At 39.3% G+C, this 27,006-nt stretch overlaps 1 protein-coding gene across 1 annotated transcript in view; it reads right to left on the reverse strand.

Moving 5' to 3' along the window:
- OWL1 (DNAJ heat shock N-terminal domain-containing protein) overlaps nt 1-27,006 on the reverse strand; it is a 405,956-nt gene that overhangs the window by 250,341 nt on the left and 128,609 nt on the right. The window lies entirely within an intron of this gene.

A 27,006-nucleotide genomic window follows, 5' to 3' on the forward strand; every position in this document is an offset into this window, starting at 1 on the left:
CGATCTATGTTGGTTGGCTTGTTGTTTCATGCGATTCCTTGCAATACTGAGATTTTCTTTCAATGCTTGCAGGATTTTTTGGGTCTCTTCCAACTAGTCTCTAACTGTCGAAACTCTAGTTTCGGTGAAGGCCAAGTCTTTCCATTTAGGAGGTTCATAGTCGTACAAAGTTTGAAATTCGGGTCATTTTTACAGACATGTGATATGTTGAATTGTACCACCACTCAGCGAGGTGTAACCATTGAGCCTGCTTATTTTGTTTATCTGTTGCATAACAACGAAGGTAAGCTTCTAAGCATTTAGTGACAGTCTCGGTTTGTCCGTCTGTTTGAGGATGATATGTTGAACTCATGTTGAGATATGGCCCAACATGTTTGAAAAGTTCCTTCCAAAAATTCCCTTTAAATTTGGCATCTCTATCACTAATGGGAAAACCATGTAATTTGTAAACATTTTTACAAAATATCTCAGCGATCTCTTTTGCTGAATCTGATTTCTTCATCCCTATAAAATGTGCATATTTTGTGAGTCTATCAACTACTACGAGAATTTTGCCCTTTTCGTCTAACATAGGTAATCCCTCAATAAAAACCATTGATACTTCTTCCCACTTTTGATTAGGAATATTCAAGGGATGGAGTAGGCAAGGGGTCTTAATGCTTTCACTTTTATTCCTTTGGCACTGATCACATTCTGCTACATATTTTTGAATGTCATTACTCATTCCTTTCTAGAAAAAGGACTGACGTGCGTTATAGTAGGTTTTAAAGAACCCTACATGTCTTGCTGAAAACAAGTCATGAGATTCCTTGAGGACCTTGGACTAAAATTTAGAATTAGGGCTTAGGTAAATTCTCCCTTTATACCACAAAATATCATTTTTCCATTCGAATTTTGGATTTTGAGTAGGATTATTAATTATAGCACATGTTTCTGGGTCTTTTTCATATTCACTTCGGATTTCATTAAGCCATTCTGGAATTATAGTTGAGACTGCAAACAAGGATGTTTCTTCATCTTTTCTGGAGAGAGCATCTGCCACTACATTGTCCTTTCCCCTTTTATGTAATATCTCCATGTCAAAAGCAGCAATTTTTTCAATCCACTTTTGTTGTTCTTCAGAGAGTGTTTTCTGTTGGAGGAGGTACTGGACACTGTTATGGTCTGTTTGTATGGAGAACTTACTTCCCAAAAGATATTGCCTACACTTGGCTAGTGGGTGCATAATGGCTAGCATTTCTTTGTTGTATGTAGACTTAAGACGTTCTCGCTTATTGAGCTTCCATCTTTTGAAAGTTATTGGATGACCATCTTGCATCAATATTGCTCCTATCCCAAAACCTGAAGCGTCACACTCAATTGTAAATGGTTTTGAAAAATCTGGAGTTGTTAATACAGGCGCATTAGACATAATTTCTTTTATGTCTCTGAAACACTTTTTTGCTTCATCATCCCAACGAAATGATTTTTCTTTAGAAGGTTTGTCAGAGGTGCAGTTACATGGGCATAGTTTTTAATAAACCTTTGTTAGTGTTGACCTCTACTGGTCAACTACCCATGCAATACATCCCCCTTTTCTTTGCAAAAAGGGGCAGCACCTGATCAGCGTGTCCGTGCCATCCAGCAGTCATCAGCAGCTTGATCAATCTAATTGTAAACCCAGTCTGCATGTATTAATTGTAAATAATCTTAGCAGATATGAGTCGTGTATGTGAATTGCCTAGGTGGACCTAACTTTCTAGTGGTAATCTACGTCCCGGAAGGTTTTTTGTCTCACCGATCCATGGATCGGCAGAGTTTTCCTTCAAACCTGACCCCAAAGCCGGGATGGATTTTGTCATTGGAACTTTAGGAGAATCCTAGTGTGTTGATCTGCTAGATTATAGTTGTGTCGCAGAAACTGGGTGTTTTGTGAGGGTCTGTATTAAGTGGGTTTGTCCCCTTGAGATGTAAATTGTAAAAAGTCATCATGAAATGTGTCTTGAGGGTTGAAAATGTTTTAAATCCCCTCGTGAGTCCTAAGTCCTAGGTCTTAGGTGATGTTTCCAAAGGCTTAGTTTGATGATCCATTTAAGAAATGAAATAAAATAATAAAATAAATAAAAATTAAGAAATTTAAAAATTTAAAATAAAATAATAATAATAAAATAAAATAATAAAAAATTTAAAAAAAAATTAAAAATTTAAAAAAATGAAATAAATAAAAAATTTAAAAATTTAAAAATTTAAAAAAATAAAATAAAATAATAATATTTTAAGTGAATAAATCGACGGATGAGATCAAGAGATGTCTTGATCCTCATCAACGGTCGAGATCATTTCTACATGGATCATTCGAACTAGCCGTTGGGATCATTTCCTTTATATAGGGTCTTAGGTGGTCATTTCAGATCATTCGATCTGTGAGTCAGTACTGGAAAAAGCTCTCTTGTAATCTGATTTCTGGTTAATAAAAGAAGACTTTGGGGTCCATATCTTGCTGGTGTTACTCTCTTAAAATGTTGTGAGATTGTTTCATTTTCTGCATATGTTATTTTCAGCCGTTAATAATAGCTTTTTGTAGAGTATTGTGAGCACAGGTATCTTGTTCACTTGCTGGGGTTGGGGTGCTGTTAGGGTTTCTGAAGTAATGGCAGGTATCTCCATTACTCTCTGAGATCTAGCAGCATTTTTGCCCTCTTTACTGATGGTTGTTTTGAGCTGTGCAGAAAGGATTTTCTGAAGGAATTTTGTGGGCGTTCGGGGAAGTTCTCGGCTGAACCAGCCAACTCCCGCAAGCATTTTTTGCTGGGCCCAGTTGGATTTGATCCTGGGTCTATCATTCAAGTTTTATTTCTCTGATCTGCATGAGAGATTTTCTAAAGTTCTTCACAGTGACGATCTGAAATTTCTGTTCTTTAAAATGTTTTCTGTGCTTACTGCTGAATCTGGCTGTTAAGGGGCCAAATCTGTAAATTAATTAGCTGATCTAGGGCTTCAAATTTTTTACAGTTTTCATTAGGGTTCTGTTTTTCTTTTGCAGGTATAGGGTTTTGCCTTTTTTTTGCAATTGCAGGACCGCCGTCAGAAATATTCAATCTGCAGACGTATTTCAAATATAGATCTGAAGGCTAAGCAGTGAAACGTTTACTCATCTATCTGCTCCCAGCATTTAAGTGAATAGATGGTGGCCATATCTCAGGCCAGTTTCAGCGTGTCTATCATATCAGTCGAAGCTTGCAATACTAAGATTCATTTAAGCCACCAACGGTAATTTCGCGGGTTCTGCATCAATTGCAAGCCAGTCAACAGGGAGAACTCAGCGCGCTGCCATAGAGCTCACACCTGAATCAACGTGAAAGCCAGCGTAAATGAGGGTTTGTTCTGCGTGGGCATAAGGTTGAATGCGTGGTTCAATCGTCTCAGCCTGAAAGACGCTTTATTCACTGACGGCTAAAAAAATTGTTCACGCATCTGCAAAGCCATAAATCCGAGCCAAACGAAATTTTCTATCAGAAATCACGCTCGGGTAGCAGCATTTGTCAGTCTTTATACCGAGAATTTGCTGAGAGATGGCGTGATTGCTCGACGGGTAAGAAAATTCAGTGTCCAGGTAAGGAAGCCCGTTTGAAATAAGTCTGTGTTAGATCTCATTGCCGCCGTCGACCGTGGGGGGATCCGATTCCAGTTTTCCAAGCGCTATTGATAACGCATTAAAGCAGTTCGTCGGAGCAGGTAACGTATTGCTAAGGTAAACTCCTAATCGGTTTCGAAATTTCTTCAATCCCCGCTAAAAATTTGTGTGTCTCTGAAGCCCGAAATCTGTCAACGCGTCTGAATCGTGAATTTTTTTCTCCGCCTGCGGTATTTTTCTTACTCTCAGTCGCCATAGGGTATCACGTTATGCACAGTGGATTGTTACATTCGTTTATGCGCTTACGTTTTGGTTAGTTTAGCTATTTAGATTAGGTTTTCATTATAGTTTTGATTTTTTATTTACTTTAGATTTTTTAAATTGTATTTTAAATATAATGTGAAAAGGGTTAGACGTAGGTTAGCGTTAGACAGGGTTTAGTATAGTTTTTTTTGTTATTCGATTTCATTTGTTTTATAGTTTAGTTTTGATATATACATAAAAATAAAAATAAAAATGCGATTTCACTTTTAGATTATGTATATAATTTTAGATTTTAAATTTTATCATTTTAGATTCTAGTTTTAGGAATAAAATTTTTATTAAGTTACATTTAGATATTAGTTAATTGTTTTTTTTTATTTTAAAGAGTTTAGATTTAGGTCCTTTTAGATTTAAATTTTATGAAAAATAAAAAATAAAAAGATTTATTTAGATTTAGTTTTATTTTTTAAAATAGTTTAGTTTTAGACTAATTTTTTAGATTTCATTTTTTAAATTTTGTTTTAACAAAAAAAAAAAAAAAAATTGTGGAATTTTTTCTTTGTCAGATCCAGTTATTTTTCGGGAATTATTATTTTTCACGCTGAGATCTGAATTTTCAAGTCGAGATGCGAAGTTGATATATGATTGTTGTTCATGGTTCATGTTTCTATATCATTTAACAAGTAATCGTTTTTATAATCATCTCTTAAGGCACTGGTCTGCTTCATTAATTAAATCCATCAAGTGCTTTTATATCGTATCTCGTGTCTCCCAACCAACTGGTCGACAGTTGGTCTTCATCATCCCACAGGGACTACCCCCCTTAGCCGCGGGAGACAGGCTTAAACGGAGGGATCGGGGATCGGAGTGACAGCCCCCGGTCTGAGCGTTGTCGTGCCAATCCGCGCGACAACATTTTTTGGCGCCGTTGTCGGGGATAGAGTTTTTCTGTCCTTGGTTCTTACATTTCAAACTTTTCTGTGTCTAACTTCTTGTTCAAGTGGCGACTCCGCTTCCTATATTATCTGCAAGAGTGTACACTAGAAGACATCCAAGCAGTCTGTGCAACCCCACTCCTGATCCTGAAAAGGTTTACAGGGTGCGATCACACAAACTTGCTTCTCGTACACTCCTTGCAAATCTTGGACAAGAAGCCCTTTCCGATATTCATTTGCTCTTTAAGGGTCAAGTTAGGCGCAGCACCATGAGTCTGTATGCCCCTTGTGATTTTTCTAACATTCCTGGATCCCCCAATGCTATTCCATCTGTTGGATTAGACAAATTGCCTAATTTTCAAGGAGATAATGCCATTACTGTTAATTCCCACTTGCGAGATTTCAATATATGGATGGCTAAGTATGCTAGATCTCCTGATTTTGATCATGAAGATGTCAGGATGTCTCTTTTTATCTTGACTCTAGCAGGTGATGCTTATGACTGGTTTACAGAAAAACCTCCAAATTCATTTAACTCTTTACAATCAATCATAAATTCATTTAGAGAAAAATATGGAGATAAGAGAGAGGGAAGACATCTTGTAAGAGCTCTTACTCTGATAAAAAAGAGAGAGGATGAAACTGTTGAAGAATTTAATAGAAGGTTTAATGGTATTATTAGAGAATTACCTCAAGACTATAAACCTACAGATAAAACTCTCCAAGATTTTTACATTGATGCCTTTGGTCCTGAACCATCTTATGAGTTAAGGCGTGCTAAACTTACTGATTATCGAGATTGCCAAGCCTTAGCTGTAGAACTTGAAAAGGACAAGGCAGCTTCTGGGAAGTCTGAAGTCCCAGGTTTTGATAGGGCTGCTACGAAACTAAAGGAACCTAAGGGAAAAGCAGTCCAAGAGCCAGAAAGTGAGCTTGTTCTTAAATTGCTTCAAAAAATTGAAACTATGGAAATTAATCATAATAAGGAGATAAACACTTTGCAGAATAGATTGATTCAGATGGAAAGAACGCAATCGCAAAATTTTCAGCCTCGAAATAATAATAACAAAAATAATAATTGGCAAAGAAGAGGTCAATCTAGTGAGCAGAGACCCCCTAACCCGCTTACTAATCTGGTAGATGATGCTCCTCCTTACTGTCGTGCTTGCGATGCTTTTCACGAAGAGTCCTCTTGTCTCATTATCAGAAGACTCTTGGATAATGGAATGCTTGGGACAGGTGAGCAAATAAACGTAGTAGGGAGCAAGTTTCCTGTGCCCATGAATGATTGGATAGAGATTAAGGAAAGGAGCTATGATGTTATGGATCCTTCATCTGCTTTTAGTATTAATAACCTTGAAAATGAAGATGACATTTTGGCTAGGTTATATGGTGAGAAGCCCTCTCCTGAGAAAATTTTAGAAATTGCTAGAGATAGGGGTTTGACATACCAAAGAAGGGATAAAGATCAGAGCGAGAATCAAATTCCCCCTCGAACTTTAAACCCTGGCATAAACTCTGGAATAGATGTTGATTTGGGAAGTTGGTTTAACAATGCAAAAATCTGGGTTCCTGTATCTGAGATCGCTAAGATCCCTTCCCAAAAAGACAAGTTACTAAAGGCAATTCAGGGTCCTCAAGTCAACATTTCTCAGCAGAAGATTCGCGAGGTTGACTATCATGATGCTCCTATTTATCTACAAAGCGTAGATGCTGATAACAAAGATCATCAACCCTTCTTTATCACCTTATTAGTCAACGGGTATAAATTGAATAACTGCATGTTGGATTCAGGCGCATTTGCTTGCGTTATGACTAAAAGGGTCATGGAACAGCTTAACTTAAGAGTTTCTAGACCCTACTATAATATATGTGCTATGGATTCTAAGAAAATCGAAGTACATGGTTTAATCAAGGATTTACAAGTTCACCTTTCAGTTTACCCGGACATCATGGTTGTTATGGATATCGTTGTCGTTGATGTACCTGATGCTTGGGGTATGCTGTTATCTAGAAAGTGGGCCTCTGATCTAGGAGGAAGCATTCAGATGAATTGGTCATATGCTATGATTCCTTCTCCTAGCGGTGATGGTTTTGTTAGGCTAAATAGAGAGCCCGAGAGGAAATTTCATGTTGAAAATCCTAAAAAGCCTCATAACGAAATAATATGAGAACAATCTGACATCGGGAACTTCTCTATCATGTCCAATTTCATAATTCCTCCCGATGATGAGATTAAGGATCTTAAGGATAACGTCTGGTATATGTACTTCGATGGTGCGTCCTCTAGTCATGGTAAAGGTGCGGGAGTAGTGCTTAAATCTCCCCTTGGTCATATATTCAAGTTTGCCTATCGTTTAGAATTTGAAGCAACCAAGAATGTCGCTGAGTACGAAGCTATATTGTTGGGTCTTGAATTGGCCAAAGCTTTGAGGATTAAATTGCTTAGCATCAAGGGGGATTCTGATCTGGTTATCATGCAACTTAAAAACAAATTCACCTGTAGAAATCAGAGATTAAGAAATTATCGAAATGCTGTGTGGGATACTATGGAGCACTTCGATGCCCTTAACCTTGAAGCAATCCCTCGAGAACAAAATAGTTTGGCGGATGAACTTGCTGTAGCTGCTACCACTTTCCAGTTGTCTGACGAGTTAATTAACGATAAAATTAAAATGGAAGTAATATTCAGACCATCTGTTCCAGACAACTCAGAGCATTGGCAAGTTTTTAATGATGAAAAACAAGTCCTTCGTTTTCTCAACAGTTTGGATGAGTTTGAAGATTTTCGGATAATTTCTCATGAAGATGGATCTTTAAATCATGAACATATCATAAATCCTACTCCTAGAAGTGTGGTTGCCTTAGAGCAACATTTTGATCGGCATGATGCCACAAAGCTTAGAGAAGAAAACAAGATCGACCCAGGCGAGTACCTCGAAATCAACATTGGTACTTCTGAAAATCCGAAAATAGTTAAAATTGGTAAAGGTACTAGTTCAGAGGAAAGGAAAAAGTTAACTGATTTACTTCATGAATATAGAGATGTTTTAGCTTTTTCCTATGATGAATTAAAAGGCTATAGGGAAGATGTTATGGAGCATACTATTCCCTTAAAGGACGAAAATGCTAAACCCTTTCGGCAGAAACTTAGGCAAATTAATCCGAAATTAGCCCCCTTGGTCCAGAAAGAACTTGCAAAGATGCTTTCAGCAGGGATCATCGCTCAAACTAGGCATTCGACATGGTGTTCGAATTTGGTGATTGTTAGGAAAAAGAACGGTACAATAAGACTTTGTGTCGATTTTAGAAACCTTAATCTGGCATGCAAAAAGGATAATTACCCTTTGCCAAACATGGAAACTTTGTTGCAAAGGGTAACTGGGTCTGGAATGATGTCATTGCTAGATGGCTTTTCTGGGTACAATCAAGTTTGGGTTAAAAAGGAAGATCGACACAAGACCACATTCACAACACCATGGGGCACTTTTGAATACATCAGAATGCCATTTGGGTTAACAAATGTTGGGGCCACTTTCCAGAGGGCCATGGATTATGCCTTCAAAGGGTTGATCGGGAAAATTATCGAAATTTACCAAGACGATCTTACCGTTTTCTCTAAAGATGGTATCAGTCATATAGATCATCTTAGGAAAGTTTTCGATAGATGTAGAGAATATGGAATTTCTTTGAATCCGGCTAAATCTATTTTTGGGGTAACAGAAGGGAAATTACTCGGTCATATCATTTCTAAAGAAGGAATCAAAATCGATCCCGAACGAGTTGAGGCAATTCAAAAGATTCCTCTCCCGCATAATCTTAAATCCCTTCAGTCTTTCCTTGGAAAGATAAATTTTATTAGAAGATTCATCCCAAATTATGCAGAAATAGCTAAGCCCATTCAAAGTCTTCTGAAGAAAGATGCAAAATTTGTCTGGCAAGAAGAGGGCAAAAAGGCTTTCCAAGAAATCAAGTCCGCTATTGCAAAAGCTCCTGTCTTGGTTAGTCCTAACTACTCCAAGGATTTCATGATTTTTTCTTTCGCTTCTGAAGATACCATCGCCGGTGTCTTGCTTCAAAAGAATCGAGATGGTCACGAGCAGCCTATTGCTTTCATGAGTAGAGCACTTCAAAACTCCGAATTGAAGTACAATACCATGGAAAAGCAGGCTTATGCCCTGGTCAAGTCTCTTAAGCATTTTAAAACTTATGCGGGTTATTCTAAGATCATTGCTTTCGTCCCACATTCTGCTGTTAAAGACATATTAACTCAAACCGATTGCTTAGGGACTCGTGCTAGGTGGGTTACTAAGATACAGGAGTATGATTTGGAAATCAGACCCACCAAGCTAATCAAAGGCCAAGGATTAGCTCAAATGTTAACTGAAAGTAATGAAAAGACTCTTGGTTTGTTTTGCCTTGACGAGCTATCTTCGCCAGAGTTGAGAAGATTAGCAGAGCATGAATGGTATAAGGACATAGTCTACTATTTGACAAATCTTGCATGTCCTAACCATTTAGTCGCTCATAAGAGAAGGGCTCTTAGACTAAAAGCCACTAAGTACTGCCTTATGAAGGATGGCCTTGGATGGAGAAATCCTGAGGGCATAGTGCTTAGGTGTGTTGACGATGTTGAGTCCAAAAGATTAATCTCCGAATTTCATTCAGGATTTTGTGGTGGTCATTATGCCGCTAGAACTACCGCCCACAAAATCCTGAGAGCTGGCTATTATTGGCCTTCGATTTTTTCTGATGTGCACAAGTATGTTAGAACGTGTCAAGCCTGTCAACTGTTCACTGGGAAGCAGAAGCTTGCTGCCCTTCCTCTACAACCTGTTATCGTAGAGGCACCTTTTCAGCATTGGGGTCTGGACTTCATAGGGAAGTTCCATGAAAATTCTAGCAATGGCTACTCATGGATTTTGACTGCTACCGATTATTTCACTAAATGGGTCGAAGCCATTCCTGCTAAGAATGCCACTGAAAAGGTGATTATGGATTTCATTGAGAATAACATCATTACTAGATTTGGTGTCCTCGCTAAGATCACTACGGACAATGCCAAGGCTTTTAGTTCTTCAGAGTTTACATCTTTTTGTTTCAAATATGGCATTGTCTTATCTCATTCGTCGAATTACTATCCTCAGGGTAATGGTTTGGCTGAGTCAAGTAATAAAAATCTCATAACCATTATCAAGAAGATAGTAGGAGATAACAAGAAGTCTTGGGACAGTAAAATCAAGTATGCTTTATGGGCAGACAGAATTACTAAGAAGAAGTCTACTGGTAAATCTCCCTTTGAATTAGTTTATGGCTTGGATGTTACCTTACCTGTGCACCTAAAATTGCCAGCCTATCAGCTTCTCCAAAAATTTTCCACTAATAAAGATGTTGTTCAGAATAGAATAGATCAGATTGTGGAATTAGATGAGGCTCGTCGGACAGCTTTTGAGGCTGTATGTAAAAATCAATCTAATATTAAGAAAAGCTTTGATAAATGCTCTCGATCTAGATCTTTGCAGGTTGGAGATATGGTTTTACTCTGGGATCGCAAAAATGAAAAGCCGGGAAAACATAAGAAGTTTGATAGTTTGTGGCTGGGACCATACATCATTAGAGATATAGCCGGGCCAAACTCATTCTACTTGAGCAGATTGGATGGCGAACCACTTGATCTACCAGTGAACGGCCAAATGCTCAAGCTGTTCTTCAGAGATGATATCTGATGCCATGGGGCATCTTCTGTATTGTATTTCTATCCCTACTCCTTGTCTTTTCAGCATTTCATTTCTGTTTTTAGGATTAGATTTACTTTTCATGTTATTAGTTAGTTAATAAATGAAGAGCTTTTATCTTTCCTGTGCTTAATGTATAGGATGATTTTGGACGGACGCTACTTATATTTTGTTGTGTGTTGCATGGATGCAGATTCTGGATTCTCACATTCCTACAGAGCAGCAACGTGTCCCCAAGTAGAGCCAGATGTTGACCTCTACTGATCAACTACCCATGCAGTACATCCCCCTTTTCTTTGCAAAAAGGGGCAGCACCTGATCAGCGTGTCCGTGCCATCCAGCAGTCATCAGCAGCTTGATCAATCTAATTGTAAACCCAGTCTGCATGTATTAATTGTAAATAATCTTAGCAGATATGAGTCGTGTATGTGAATTGCCTAGGTGGACCTAACTTTCTAGTGGTAATCTACGTCCCGGAAGGTTTTTTGTCTCACCGATCCATGGATCGGCAGAGTTTTCCTTCAAACCTGACCCCAAAGCCGGGATGGATTTTGTCATTGGAACTTTAGGAGAATCCTAGTGTGTTGATCTGCTAGATTATAGTTGTGTCGCAGAAACTGGGTGTTTTGTGAGGGTCTGTATTAAGTGGGTTTGTCCCCTTGAGATGTAAATTGTAAAAAGTCATCATGAAATGTGTCTTGAGGGTTGAAAATTTTTTAAATCCCCTCGTGAGTCCTAAGTCCTAGGTCTTAGGTGATGTTTCCAAAGGCTTAGTTCGATGATCCATTTAAGAAATGAAATAAAATAATAAAATAAATAAAAATTAAGAAATTTAAAAATTTAAAAAAAATAATAATAATAAAATAAAATAATAAATAATAAAAAATTTAAAAAAAAATTAAAATTTAAAAAAATGAAATAAAAAAAAAATAATAAAAAACTTAAAAATTTAAAAATTTAAAAAAATAAAATAAAATAATAATATTTTAAGTGAATAAATCGACGAATGAGATCAAGAGATGTCTTGATCCTCATCAACGGTCGAGATCATTTCTACATGGATCATTCGAACTAGCCGTTGGGATCATTTCCTTTATATAGGGTCTTAGGTGGTCATTTCAGATCATTCGATCTGTGAGTCAGTACTGGAAAAAGATCTCTTGTAATCTGATTTCTGGTTAATAAAAGAAGACTTTGGGGTCCATATCTTGCTGGTGTTACTCTCTTAAAATGCTGTGAGATTGTTTCATTTTCTGCATATGTTATTTTCAGCCGTTAATAATAGCTTTTTGTAGAGTATTGTGAGCACAGGTATCTTGTTCACTTGCTGGGGTTGGGGTGCTGTTAGGGTTTCTGAAGTAATGGCAGGTATCTCCATTACTCTCTGAGATCTAGCAGCATTTTTGCCCTCTTTACTGATGGTTGTTTGAGCTGTGCAGAAAGCATTTTCTGAAGGAATTTTGTGGGCGTTCGGGGAAGTTCTTGGCTGAACCAGCCAACTCCCGCAAGCATTTTTTGCTGGGCCCAGTTGGATTTGATCCTGGGTCTATCATTCAAGTTTTATTTCTCTAATCTGCATGAGAGATTTTCTAAAGTTCTTCACAGTGACGATCTGAAATTTCTGTTCTTTAAAATGTTTTCCGTGCTTACTGCTGAATCTGGCTGTTAAGGGGCCAAATCTGTAAATTAATTAGCTGATCTAGGGCTTCAAATTTTTTACAGTTTTCATTAGGGTTCTGTTTTTCTTTTGCAGGTATAGGGTTTTGGCTTTTTTTTGCAATTGCAGGACCGCCGTCAGAAATATTCAATCTGCAGACGTATTTCAAATATAGATCTGAAGGCTAAGCAGTGAAACGTTTACTCATCTATCTGCTCCCAGCATTTAAGTGAATAGATGGTGGCCATATCTCAAGCCAGTTTCAGCGTGTCTATCATATCAGTCGAAGCTTGCAATACTAAGATTCATTTAAGCCACCAACGGTAATTTCGTGGGTTCTGCATCAATTGCAAGCCAGTCAACAGGGAGAACTCAGCACGCTGCCATAGAGCTCACACTTGAATCAACGTGAAAGCCAGCGTAAATGAGGGTTTGTTCTGCGTGGGCATAAGGTTGAATGCGTGGTTCAATCGTCTCAGCCTGAAAGACGCTTTATTCACTGACGGCTAAAAAAATTGTTCACGCATCTGCAAAGCCATAAATCCGAGCCAAAAGAAATTTTCTATCAGAAATCACGCTCGGGTAGCAGCATTTGTCAGTCTTTATACCGAGAATTTGCTGAGAGATGGCGTGATTGCTCGACGGGTAAGAAAATTCAGTGTCCAGGTAAGGAAGCCCGTTTGAAATAAGTCTGTGTTAGATCTCATTGCCGCCGTCGACCGTGGGGGGATCCGATTCCAGTTTTCCAAGCGCTGTTGATAACGCATTAAAGCAGTTCGTCGGAGCAGGTAACGTATTGCTAAGGTAAACTCCTAATCGGTTTCGAAATTTCTTCAATCCCCGCTAAAAATTTGTGTGTCTCTGAAGCCCGAAATCTGTCAACGCGTCTGAATCGTGAATTTTTTTCTCCGCCTGCGGTATTTTTCTTACTCTCAGTCGCCGTAGGGTATCACGTTATGCACAGTGGATTGTTACATTCGTTTATGTGCTTACGTTTTGGTTAGTTTAGCTATTTAGATTAGGTTTTCATTATAGTTTTGATTTTTTATTTACTTTAGATTTTTTAAATTGTATTTTAAATATAATGTGAAAAGGGTTAGACGTAGGTTAGCGTTAGACAGGGTTTAGTATAGTTTTTTTTGTTATTCGATTTCATTTGTTTTATAGTTTAGTTTTGATATATACATAAAAATAAAAATAAAAATGCGATTTCACTTTTAGATTATGTATATAATTTTAGATTTTAAATTTTATCATTTTAGATTCTAGTTTTAGGAATAAAATTTTTATTAAGTTACATTTAGATATTAGTTAATTGTTTTTTTTTATTTTAAAGAGTTTAGATTTAGGTCCTTTTAGATTTAAATTTTATGAAAAATAAAAAATAAAAAGATTTATTTAGATTTAGTTTTATTTTTTAAAATAGTTTAGTTTTAGACTAATTTTTTAGATTTCATTTTTTAAATTTTGTTTTAACAAAAAAAAAAAAAAAAAAATTGTGGAATTTTTTCTTTGTCAGATCCAGTGATTTTTCGGGAATTATTATTTTTCACGCTGAGATCTGAATTTTCAAGTCGAGATGCGAAGTTGATATATGATTGCTGTTCATGGTTCATGTTTCTATATCATTTAACAACTAATCGTTTTTATAATCATCTCTTAAGGCACTGGTCTACTTCATTAATTAAATCCATCAAGTGCTTTTATATCGTATCTCGTGTCTCCCAACCAACTGGTCGACAGTTGGTCTTCATCATCCCACAGGGACTACCCCCCTTAGCCGCAGGAGACAGGCTTAAACGGAGGGATCGGGGATCGGAGTGACAACCCCCGGTCTGAGCGTTGTCGTGCCAATCCGCGCGACAACAGTTAGTATCCAGTTAACCATTAAAAACCCCTTAACTTGGATATGTTAATTGGTTTGGGCCACTCTCTTATAGCCCTGATTTTATTATATTAAAACTAACAACTAAGACCAAACTCCATGTGGGTCATCTTATTTATGGCAGCTGATATTTTTTTTGGATCCCTCTCATCGAGAGGTGTAGGATTGATCTAAAGATCATCCGATTCCGATACGTATTCTTGGGGTTATGAATTTATTTGTGTTAGAAGACAATTCGTCAATGTCGGCCAGCAACCAAATAAACCCCACATGTGCTCAATGTTTTAGTATAAAAGGAGATGACTTGAGAGTCATTTCTCACACACACTTCTATCTTGATTTCTCTCCACTGCCTTGGGTTTTAGTGAAAGAGAAATCTAGGAGTGGAAGCCCTAGACGTTGGAGAAAAGAAGACTAAGGGAGCTTCCCTAGAGGAGATACCTTATCTCTAGACGTTGTCAAAGAAGAAGTCTAAAACGTTGTCAAGGAAGCATGCCCTAGCCTCAGTCTTGGAGGAATCTTATCAAAGCAAAGAGAGGCCCTAACGTTGTCCAAAAGGCAACCCTAAACGCAGTCTAAGGGCAGCCCTAAATGTTGTCTAAAGGCAGCACTAAACATTGTCTAAAGGCAGCCCTAAACGCAGTCTAAGGGCATCCCTAAACTCAGTCTAAGGGCAGCCCTAAACAGAGTCTAATGGCACCCCTAAACGCTGTCCTAAAGGCAGCCCTAAACGCTGTCCTAAAGGCAGCCCTATTGCAGTCTAAAGGCAGCCCTAGCGCAAACCTACGGTGCCCTAGATAATACAGCTAAAAAGGTGGGATGTAGGTGACCCTCAAAACAGGGACAACATGAGAGTTTGAGGACTCAAACATGCCCAAGACAGCAATGCTAATAAATGGGACAGTTGGGCTACATGATGCTGCTAAGACACATGAGACAGCAGCAAGGGATGGCAAGGCAAAGGGGACAGCAATAAAGTATAGTATGACTATTGGGATAGCAGCTACAGCATATATCTAGGCAGAAGTGGCAAGGGGCAGCTGCATAATAAATGGGACAGCAAGATATGCTAAGATAAATGGGACAGCTAAGCATGATGCTTGGTGCAGCAAACAGTGGGGCAGCAAGCACTCATAGGAGCAGCAATGGACGGCTAGCATGGTACAGCGAGGCTACAAATGCAACAGCACCAAGTATGGTGCTGCAAACTCATTAGACAACAACAAGGTACAGTGTGCTAGTAAATGGGACAGCAAAGGGATGCTAAAGCAAAGTGGTACAGCAGCTGTGACATGACAGCAGCAAGCATGGACAGCACAAAAGCATGGCTAGCATGGTACAGCAAGGCTACAAATGGGACAACAGAAAAGTATGGTGTTGCAAACTCATTAGACAGCAGCAAGGTACAGTGTGCTAGTAAATGGTACAGCAAAGGGATGCTAAAGCAAATTGGGACAGCAGTTGTGACATGACAACAGCAAGCATGGCAAGCGTGGACAGCATGGATAGCAGTGGCAAGCATGGTGCTACAAGCACATGAGACATGTTGTATGACAACATGGTTCAACAATGCCACATGGGACAACAGTGCAGCATAAGGTGCAACAGTCATGAGGTCCAGCATTGTGATGATGGGTGCAGCGCGGTGAGGTGCAGCATGATGACGAGATGCAGCACAATGATAGGTGAAGGAGTCACTTTGGAGAATCAGTTGAAGCAGCATGTCTTCAATTGAGTTCAACGATCTCATGTATCATCTTCTTAGATATGATCTATGCTCTTATCTAGATAAGTCAAAGTGTTGACTTCTGTTGTAAATGTACTATCTCTCTCTCTCTCTGTTGAACTATTGAAGAACATATAAGAATAATTGATCAACGGTTTCCCCACATTGGGGTTTGTCCCTGGCTAGCGCCACATCTTGTGTCCTCTTGTCTTGGCTTGTCTTCTGCGATTTACGTTTATGTTCTATCTATAGTTTACTTTAATGCTAATGTGATTGCTAATCTGGAAAAGATATTGAGCTAACTGTGAAAATTGAAATAAATTGCTCTAAGCATAGAACATACCTAAAATTAACATGGTATCAAAGTTGAGGTGAAGACAAAGCCCAAGCAAGAGTGAAAGAGCAATTACCGAAGACAATTAGGAAATGACAAAAGGATCAATGGGTTCCTCATCCCTCTTCAAATTCACCAAGGATGAAGTCGAAGCAAAGAATATTATCAGAGTGGCGCAGTGGAAGCTTCTGATGGCCCACCTACAGATCACTTCAATGGGAAGTCCAGACCTCAAGGTGAAAGGAAAGGCATCTGCCTTGTTTGTAATAAGTTCAGCATTATACGAAGGAGTGTCTGAATTATAGGGACACATCTCTTGATGAAGATAACAATCATTCCAGGGACATCTTCAATGATTGAAGGAATGACAAGTAATGCAGGTCATCAAGGAAAGGGCTGACTCTTCAAGAAAGCAAGGAACCCTAGGTATAAAGAATCAAATGTTGTTTCTGATAAGATAAAGAAGCGTTATCTTGTATTGGCCCTCTCCTTCAGATTCTTTGGGAATCTGGCTCATTGATTGTAGTGCTTCAAGGCACTTCATCGGATAGAAGGGTGCTCTCTCTAATTTAGTAGAGATGGAAACAATTGTGGGATGATCCTTGGAGCCGATGCCACCTATCCAGGAAAGGGTGTAGGGAATGTTACCCCTCAATTGAATGAGGGTAACTCGATTCATTTACAAGAATCTCTTTTGTGTACCTAATCGCTAGAAGAACCTGGTGTCCATTTCGACAATGGAAGTCAAATTTCAAGGTGGCATTCATCGATGGAAAGGTACGTATTTGAAAATGGAATTTCATAGATGCTTTTACTCATGCGTCCAGGGTTGGCAATTTGTATCAAGTTGCAGGATGGTCCATTGGGGACCATGTCAATCGACACATCTCATCTATAGCACCGATAGTCTGCTTATTATGGGGCCCTACCCGATCTGAGTCAGATGGTGACAAGGATGGCTAAATTCAAGAAGACCATGACGGTACATGTCTGAGATGTACTGAAGGAAAATCTTACAAGGGGACCATTCCCCTCATATAGCAGGTCCACAGGTTTGGAACAACCCGAGGGGTTTGAGATTCATGATCGGGAATCTCATGTATGCAGGTGGAAGAAAGCCCTCTATGGCTTGAAGCTAAACACCCCAGGCTTAATATGAGAGGATTGATAGTTGTCTGATGAAGTTGTGATTCACTAGGAGTGAAGCCGATCCAAACCTTTGCTTGAAGGTTGTGGATGATAGACCTCTCATACCAGCACCTTCTGAGGACGACCTAATTCTGACAGGTGCAGACCCTCCCATTTGCAGAAGTAAGAGGGAGTTGGATTCCGGATATGGAATGGTAAACTGCAAGCTCATGACTACCTCGAGGATCTTAACTTTCAGAAGTTATATGGTAGTGATGCCGGACCAGATTTGGGAAATGCCTCTGAGCTTCATAAACTCATTCGCATTAATGTTCTTGGTGAACTTCCGTCCGGATATATGATTTGCAGTTAGCATGATGAGCTCATATATGGTTGAGCCTCACTGGATTGGTGCCAAGGATATTTTGAGATATCTTCGGGGCACAATCTCTCATGGATTGAGATACATTGCCGGAAATGTGAAGCTGCATGATTATTCAAATGTTGACTGGGCAGGCAGTGTGGAGGATCGCAAGAGCACTTCTAAGTGCTAGTTCTCTTTGGGTTTTGCTCGACATCCTGGATGAGCAGGGTTGCTTTGAGCACCGTTGAGACTGAATACATAGCTACGAGTATGACCTCGTGTGAAGCTGCCTGATTATGGAAGCTCTTCAGTGCGCTGTTTGTACACATGATGGATACCACCGTTATCTTCTGTGTCAACCAGAGGGGGATTCAATCATTGAGGAATCATGTATTCTATAATTGCTCCAACATATAGACATCAGATACTACCTTATCTAGGATATGGTATGTCGATGAGCGAGGAGGCTCCATTGCATTGAGACTGATGTACAGGTCGCAAACATTCTGTCTAAGCCCCGGGGAAAGGTCAAATTTGTGACTTTCCTGCATGACTTGGAGTCGTTAAGGGACCTTCTTATAAGGGTCCTGCATGATGCATGCATTGAGCTCTGGGAGCTCCGGGGGGCTTGGGGTACTGCTTGGAGCAACAAGCGACCATAGGGCGACTTACCCTCCCCTAATGGTGCGATGTGTACAGGGTGAATGGCTCAACCTTCCACTGTGATACCCCGAGGCGACTTAGGGAAAGGATGAATGGTTCTCCTGTCAAGGCATCCTACCCATGTAGTCTGGGACTCATGGGAAGTACCTCTCATCTGGCCAATGTGCAGGGAAATGGGGTTAGGGACCATAGTAGTACTATCGATGGACGCATCATTGTATCTACCATACTCTTTATGCTAGGATGACCTCCATTGATCTGGGATCAGTATGAGTGCTTTGAGACACTCTAGTGATATTGATCTGGGATCAATAAAACTGACTTCGGGTCAGTAGAGAATGGTATGAGATATTCTCGATCAATTATTCTTCTTCATGGTTTAGCAGAGCAGTGCAGGGCACTGATGGCAGAGATAGTACAGTCGGACATATGGATCAGCGAATGGAGTTCTCCCTAGTTGAGAGGGAGTGTTAAAATTGGCAACTAGGGCCAAACGCCATGTGTGTCATCTTATTTATGCCAGCTGATATTTTTCTTGGATCCCTCCCATCGAGAGGTGTATCTTGATTTCTCTCCACTTGTCTTGGGTTTTAGTGGAAGAGAAATCTAGGAGTGGAAGCCCTATATGTTGGAGGAAAGAAGACTAAGGGAGTTGCCCTAGAGGAGATGCCCTAGCCCTAGACATTGTCAAAGAACAAGTCTAAAACGTTGTCAAGGAAGCATGCCCTAGCCGTAGTCTTGGAGGAATCTTATCAAAGCAAAGAGAGGCCCTAACATTGTCCAAAAGGCAGCGCTAAACGCAGTCTAAGGGCAGCCCTAAACGTTGTCTAAAGGCAACCCTAAACGTTGTCTAAGGGTAGCCCTTAATGCAGTCTAAGGGCAGCCTTAGACGCAGTCTAAGGGCAGCCCTAAAGATCGTCCTAAAGGCAGCCCTAATGCAGTCTAAAGGGAGCCCTAATGCTAACCTACGATGCCCTAGATAATATGGTTGTAGGCTAAGTCACCTGACACGGGGATTCGGGACACGTATGATTCGAGATTCGTGGTGTCGGATTCGGACACGCTGACCCCCCGGAACAGGACACGTTAGGACACATTATATATTGTTTTATTAAAAATATATATATATATGTTAAAAATTAGATATTATCATATTTCTTACACAAGTTTTAATTAATGATACAAATTTATTAATTTCAAACATAGATCTTCATCTATAGCTATTAGCATGCATAGTACATACAAAATTCAAATAAATCTCAGTGGTACTAGTCACATAAATGATAAATCTATTAAAAATTTAAATCATGATTCATAATTCATAACTGAAAGACAACTTACAACTACAAGATAGTAAGATAAACACACTGACAATTGTAGTTTTCTCATTAAGTCATCAAATCAAAATGTGTTACATAGGTAGTGTTGGTGCAATGCCAATGGCAAATAGAAATAGAAGCCTACAACTACAGGTATACAACTACAGGTATACAAGCCTCAAGGCATCAATCAGCATCAAAATCAGCATCACTGTCCCCATCATCATGGTCCCCACTGCTCTCCTCTGCATCCTCCTCCTTCCCTGTATCCATAGTCGCCTCTACATCTGTTGGTATGGAGGTTGACCCCTCTAAGTCATCAAATCTAACAGGCTCTAGCACTGGATCATTGAGATCCATGTTGGCCAATGCCAACTCAACAGTGGTGTCCAGACCCATATCATTAGGAGCAGTGTTACTTGGGAGCGGGAGCAAAAGCGGGGAGCGAGAGAGAAAACAGGAGCGGGAGCAACATATTCAGAAGCTCTTGGTTTGGTGCTCTTGATTAAATACGAGTTCCATACCCTAATACATGACAAAATTCAATGGAAACATTGCAATCCCCCAATCCTAAAATCCTGAAAAACTGATAAGTCTGCTGGATTTTGAATGAAATCTAAAATTCTACTTTCTCCATATGAAATCCAATGAGGCCGGAACCACTCTCAAACATCCTGAGTCATTTCATGGTAATGTTAAAAATTTAAGTAAAAGGATGAAAATGAAGATTAAGGAGAATGTCACTTTTACTTTAAGAATTTAACATTACCATGAATAGCATATCAATACTAGGGCCTAGACTTGATCATGAAGCTGCCAAAATGCTCTACTCCTTGCTGCAACAGCACAAATCACTTGCCAAATGAAAATATTAATGAGAAAACACGCCCTTTTCTTTCCCGCACTGAGCTTAGCGAGTCCTGGAAACTGGACACGTGTCCTAAAATCGCGACACGCCCCTGAAAATCGCGACACGCCCTCAGACACGACGTGTCCGAAACGGACACGACGTGTCCTGTGATTTGGACTCGAATCCGGACCGAATCGTGTCAGATTCGCCGGATTCGGGATTCGCAGGGGGTTTAGGACGAATCCGGTGACTTAGGTTGTAGGTGACCCTCGAAACAGGGACAGCATGAGAGTTTCAGGTCTCAAACATGCCCAGAACAGCAATACTAATAAATGGGACAACTGGGCTACATGGTGCTGCCAAGACACATGGGATAGCAGCAAAGGATGGCAAGGCAAAGGGGACAGCAGCAAGAGGGCAGCAACAAGGTATAGTATGACTGTTAGGGACAACAGCTATAGCATATATCTAAGCAGCAGTAGCAAGGGATAGCTGCATAATAAATGGGACAAGAAGATATGCTAAGATAGATGGGACAGCTAGGCATGATGCTTGGTGCAGCAAACAATGGAACAGCAAGCACTCATAGGAGCAGCGATGGACGGCTAGCATGGTACAGCAAGGCTACAAATGGGACAGCACCAAGTATGGTGCTGCAAACTCATTAGACAACAGCAAGGTATAGTGTGCTAGTAAATGGAATAGCAAAGGGATGATAAAGGAAAGTGGGACAACAGCAAGCATGGCAAGCACGGCTAGCTTGGTACAACAAGGCTACAAATGGGACAACAGCCAAGTATGGTGTTGCAAACTCATTAGACAGCAGCAAGGTATAGTGTGCTAGTAAATGGCACAGCAAAGGGATGCTAAGGCAAAGTTGGACAGCAGTTGTGACATGACAGCAGCAAGCGTGGACAGCGTGATAGCAGTGGAAAGCATGGTGTTGCAAGCACATGAGACATGTTGTATGACAACATGGTTCAACAATGGCACATGGGACAGTAGTGCAGCATAAGGTGCAGCAGTCATGAGGTCCAGCATTGTGATGATGGGTGCAGCACAGTGGGGTGCAGCACGGTGAGGTGCAGCATGATGACGAGATGCAGCACAGTGATAGGTGGAGTTACCTTGGAGAATCAACTGAAGCAGCTTGTCTTCAATTGATCTCATGTATCATCTTCTTCGAGATGATCTATGCGCTTATCTAGATAAGTCAAAGTGTTGAATTCTGTTGCAAATGTACTCTCTCTCTCTCTCTCTCTCTGTTGAACTATTGAAGAACATATAAGAAGAATTGATCAAGGGTTTCCCCACATTGGGGTTTGTCCCTAGCTAGCGCCACATCTTGTGTCCTCTTGTCTTTTGTGATTTATGTTTATGTTCTATCTGCAATTTACTTTAATGCTGATGTAATTGCTAATCTGGAAAAGATATTGAGCTAACCGTGAAAATTTAAATAAATTGCTCTAAGCATAAAACATACCTAAAATTAACATATTAGGATCTGCTTTTACTCCTTCCTTGGATATTATATGTCCAAGGTACTCTACTTCCTCTTTCCCAAAAGTGCACTTGGATTTCTTGGCATAAAATTGATGTTCTTCTAATACAGTGAGAACTTGCTCTAAATGTTGTAGATACTCCTTCCATGCTTTACTATAAATTAAAATATCATCAAAGAACACTAACACAAAATTCCTTAAATATGGACCGAATATCTCATTCATGGTGGCTTGGAATGTTGTTGGAGCATTAATTAGACCAAAAGGCATTGCCTTAAACTCATCGTGAACTTCGTGTGTACAGAACGCAATTTTTGCTATCTCTTACAACCTTATCCTTATTTGGTAGTACCCTGATCTCAAATCTAATTTTGAAAAGTATTTAGCTCCATGTAGTTCATCCATCATTTCATCAATAAAAGGAATTGGAAATTTGTTCTTAATCGTTATCTTGTTTAGCCCTCGGTAATTTACGCATAGTCTAAACGATCCATATTTTTTCCAAACTAATACAACTGGAGCAGCATATGGACTTCTACTTTTTGTGATAATACCACATTTTAAAAGATTCTGGACTAATCTCTCGATTTTGGGTTTTTGATGATGTGGATATCAATACGGTTTGATGTTGATGGGATTTGATCCTGATTTGACTTTGATTGTGTGCTCGAATTCTGTTTTGGGAGGCATCTTCATTGGAAGGTCTTGGAACACTTTTTCGTGCTTTTGAATTAGTTCTTGAACTTCATGTGACTCTTCGTTAACTAGATTTGAAGTTAGCATCTCTAATTGATGACACTGCACTAAATAAGTTGGTGCTCCCTTCTAGATCATTTTCATCATCCGGGATGATGATACAATTTGATTCTCAAGGGGGGCGGAACTCATATAACTTGTATTGATGCCCTTCCGATTTAAATTTTATAGATTGCTTTTGATGGTTGGCAGACTAAGTGCCTAGGTTTGTAGCCCTTGAACACCTAATACCACATCCACTGCTAATGGTACAATACAGAACCCCTACTTTTTCAATTTTTTTACTGTCAGCTACCATCACTTTCATGTTGGGCATGGGATATGCGAAAATGTTGACCCTTGTCGCGATATTTGAGTCCAAAAATTTGTGGGTGTTTCTGGTATCTATTAGAAGCATTACATTGTTCATTTTGATATATCCTCTTAACTTTAATGTCTGGGGCTGAGATATATTTGACATGGTCGATAATGACCCTCGCAGAATATTCTCGTTAACTGGTTCTGAAGAAAATTGTGGAGAACCTTCAACTTCTTCTACGTCTGATTCTTCACTGTCTGAATTGTTGGTTGTTTCACATGTATACAGGTTCCTGGTTTCTTTTCCCTTAGTACATATATGTTTAGGGTCCCATTTTTCGCCACAACGTTTGCACTTACCTTCTTTCATTCTTTGCATGTCCAAATTAGTTGTCTCCTTCACAATGATGTAGTGGAACATATTTGGTATTATCCGTGTTCGCCGTTTGGGGAAATCTTCGTCATCGTCTCGAATATACTCTTTCAACTTTTGGCCACTACATCTTTTCGTGCTTGTTTTCAACAGCTTTTGCTTTATGTCTTGCTTCTTCTATAGAAGTGATGTCATGAAGCTCAAGCTCAGCCTGGAGATGGGGTTTAAGTCCCATGATGTATGATTGAATGAGACAAGTTTCTGATAATCCAGGTACTCGTGTAGCTAAAGTTTCCCATTCTCGAGTGTATTCGTCCACATCTTTTTGTTGCAGTTTGGTGAGTGTTGAAAAGAATTCTTCTTCTTTGACACCTTGGAACCTCTTAAAGAATGCATTTTTGAATTTCTTCCAACTGATAGCAAGTGTCGTCTTCTTCCACCACATATACCAATTATATGCTTCGCCTTTTATTTGCATGGATGCATGCCTGATCTTTTCATCATCATTGTCAATACTATAAATCTCGAAATATTCTTCTACTTTATTGAACCATGTGACAATTTCTCGTTACCATCAAATTTGGAGAGCTCCAGTTTTGCTCTTTGTTGATACGTAGCCACTAGTGGAGTGAAGAAAGGGTATTGATTCGAGAACTGTATATTTGAGTATTGATTCCAGAGTTGCATATTTTGAAAATTTGTGTTACTATTTTGTTGATTGGGTGTGGACGATGCTTTTGGAAACTCAGGGGTCTCATGTGAGTCTCATGAGTTTGATGTGTCCAAATAATTTGGATGTTGAGTAGCTCGTTATTCTGGGGTATTTGATCAGGTGTAACCTTCAACTTGTCACAAATACAGGTCAACATCGTCACTGCTCGATCATGAGCTATTGATGCTACATTATCATTTCGATCCACCTTATTTGAAAGGATAGCATGATCCTTTTTAAATTCATGATGATTATGCTCGAGCTGATTCTCCATTCTCTTCATTGAATTCTGGAGTTCCTCGATTTTTTTGGAATGTTCGTTGACGTTAGTCTCAAGATCTATCAATTTTTTATTAAAATCAACCATTGATATTGATGCAAACATTGGTCGGGTATGTGGTGGTGTATATTTATCCAGCTTAACCTTCTTTCTTAACTTGACCCTAAATTGTTTTTTAAACTATATATATATTTTTTTTAAATACTTCTTAATTCAAATATATATAATTTAGTTTAAACCTAGATATGACTATGATTTAAAAACCTATGTTACTATATATAACATAAAGTTAATTATATAAAGTGAATGGTGGGGTTGAAAGATGTGACAATTGTAGAGACAGTGTGTGAGTCAATGAATCTGCGGCTCGCGGCAAGGTCTGAAATCTATTGGAATTGGGTACAGATGTGGAAACTGGCAGCAAACAGTGGATAGGAAGAGAGAACGCGGTGAACAGGGGTGCACTGTCAGACGGAGGTCGATGGAAATTGAGACAGGGACGCGGCAACGAGGCAACAGAGAACGAAAGTTGGTCATATGGGGGAACAGGGTAACGAAAACAGGGTGACTTGAATGACGGCACGGGAGACAGAAGGAAGGGTGGTGAATCGATCTGGTGATGGTGCGCAAGAGTGGTAAAACTGCGAGTTGTACCACTATCGGCCTAGGACGAACTGCTCTAATACCAGATGGAGAGAATAACTCTGATTTTTACTGAATAAATATGTATATTAGAGATCATTTTGAGATTCAACTGCGTTAAGTAAGTCATTCATCTATGACCATTTCCATGAGAAGTAGTTGTAACTGACTAATTTCTCATGATTTTTGAATAGTCCACTTAGCACTCATTGCATCGGGTGATGTTCACAGGGGTGAAGAAGTGGGATTGAAACTAGTGAAATGAATCACTAGTCCTAGTTACCGGGTGCAAGTGGGAAGTCCTCGTTACCGGGTGCAAGTGGGAAGTCCTCGTTACCGGGTGCAAGTGGGAAGTCCTGGTTACCGGGTGCAAGCCCCGTAAGTGATGATTGATGCTATGTGATTCATTTCACTAGTTTCAATCCCACTTCTTCACCCCTGTGAGCATCACCCAATGCAATGAGTGCTAATTGGACTATTCAAAAATCATGAGAAATTAGTCATTTACGACTACCTCTCATGGAAATGGTCATAGATGAATGACTTACTTAACACAGTTGAATCCCAAAATGATATCTAATACAATGAGGGTCCTTGGCTTATTTACCACCATGGGCACCCTTTTGGGAAAGGCATGATCTTAGGATCATGCCCTTTCGTTTAATTAACCTAAAATTAAATAATTTTTACATAACAGTAACTCGCATAGTGCCTCAGGAAACTCGCATATCAAAAGACACTACCTCAGGAAACTCGTATAGTGCCTCAAGAAACTCACATATCAATGCATAATGACCCACAGAAATTCGGCCTATCAGCCTAGAGAGAGATTTGGCCTTCTCATGGACTTCAACTGCTCTTCAACCTGGCTCTGATTCCAAGTTGAATTTTCTAGGGCGGCAGAAACTGGAACAAAATTTTCTGACATGATAACTACTTCTAATGATTAATTGGCATTATTTCCACATAGCATCATCAAGCAGTTGTACAAGAAAATTTCAACCATTGAACATGAAATAGCAGTAAAATAACAGTGAGACAATAAACAAGAGACAGAGATATAGGCCTATGGCCAGGGCAAAACCCACAAGGGGAAAACCCAGAAATCTTTCCTTATGAGAGAGAGAGTTCAATGTCCATCAATACATTCAGATAAACAAGATATCAAAGATAACAGATAACCAAAGAATGATCTCACAGAGGTCAAGCCTCTTTTCTTCTTTTCCTCTGTTTTTCATTCTCCTTTCCTTCCACAGAACTCGCTGGAAGAGATAGAAACATATGTGGTACGAATTGCCAAATGAGGAGGAATGCCTCACATATAAATAGTCTTCACAAGGGGTTGAATAGGTGCCTCTAAGGGGCCCAGCCAACCTGAACAAAAAAGGAGGCCGACTTGAACTATTTATGGAGGCCAAATATAAATTTAAATTTTCCAATTTCTTCATGATGAAAATACCGACCATGGCTACTCAAATTCCAACAAATTTAATATATCACCTTACATAATTTTTAGCATAAGATTTCCCTCAATTTTTGTATGCAGTGTACAAAAACCTGGAACAAATATTAAGACTACTGAAAAATATAGCTAATAAAATATAACGTGACAAAGGCAATATATCATATATGTAATCAATCATTGCTAGGAGTGCCAATCAAACAACTTACATAGGTTTTCTCATAATAATCAATTTAATAACTACAAACCTACGACAACTTTACTAGGAGACGAGTTAGCAGATGACACTGATTTGGGAAAAACTTGAGAGCAGAGTAAAATGCAGGAGGGGCATAGTATGGCAAGTTCTGACGGGAAGAAAAATGATGATAAAATCAGCACTACATTTATAAAGGCTGGTAATAATGTGGAAGTTATCAGGTGAATGAATACAGCTTCCAAGTTTTGTGCACATCAATAGGAATATTTCAAGTACTTGCAAGAAAATGACTCCCCATGCTACCTTTGCT

Source organism: Pinus tabuliformis, chromosome 6, assembly GCF_031772625.1.
Source record: "Pinus tabuliformis cultivar Carrire ecotype Pingquan chromosome 6, CPIR1, whole genome shotgun sequence".
NCBI classification, from domain to species: domain Eukaryota; kingdom Viridiplantae; phylum Streptophyta; class Pinopsida; order Pinales; family Pinaceae; genus Pinus; species Pinus tabuliformis.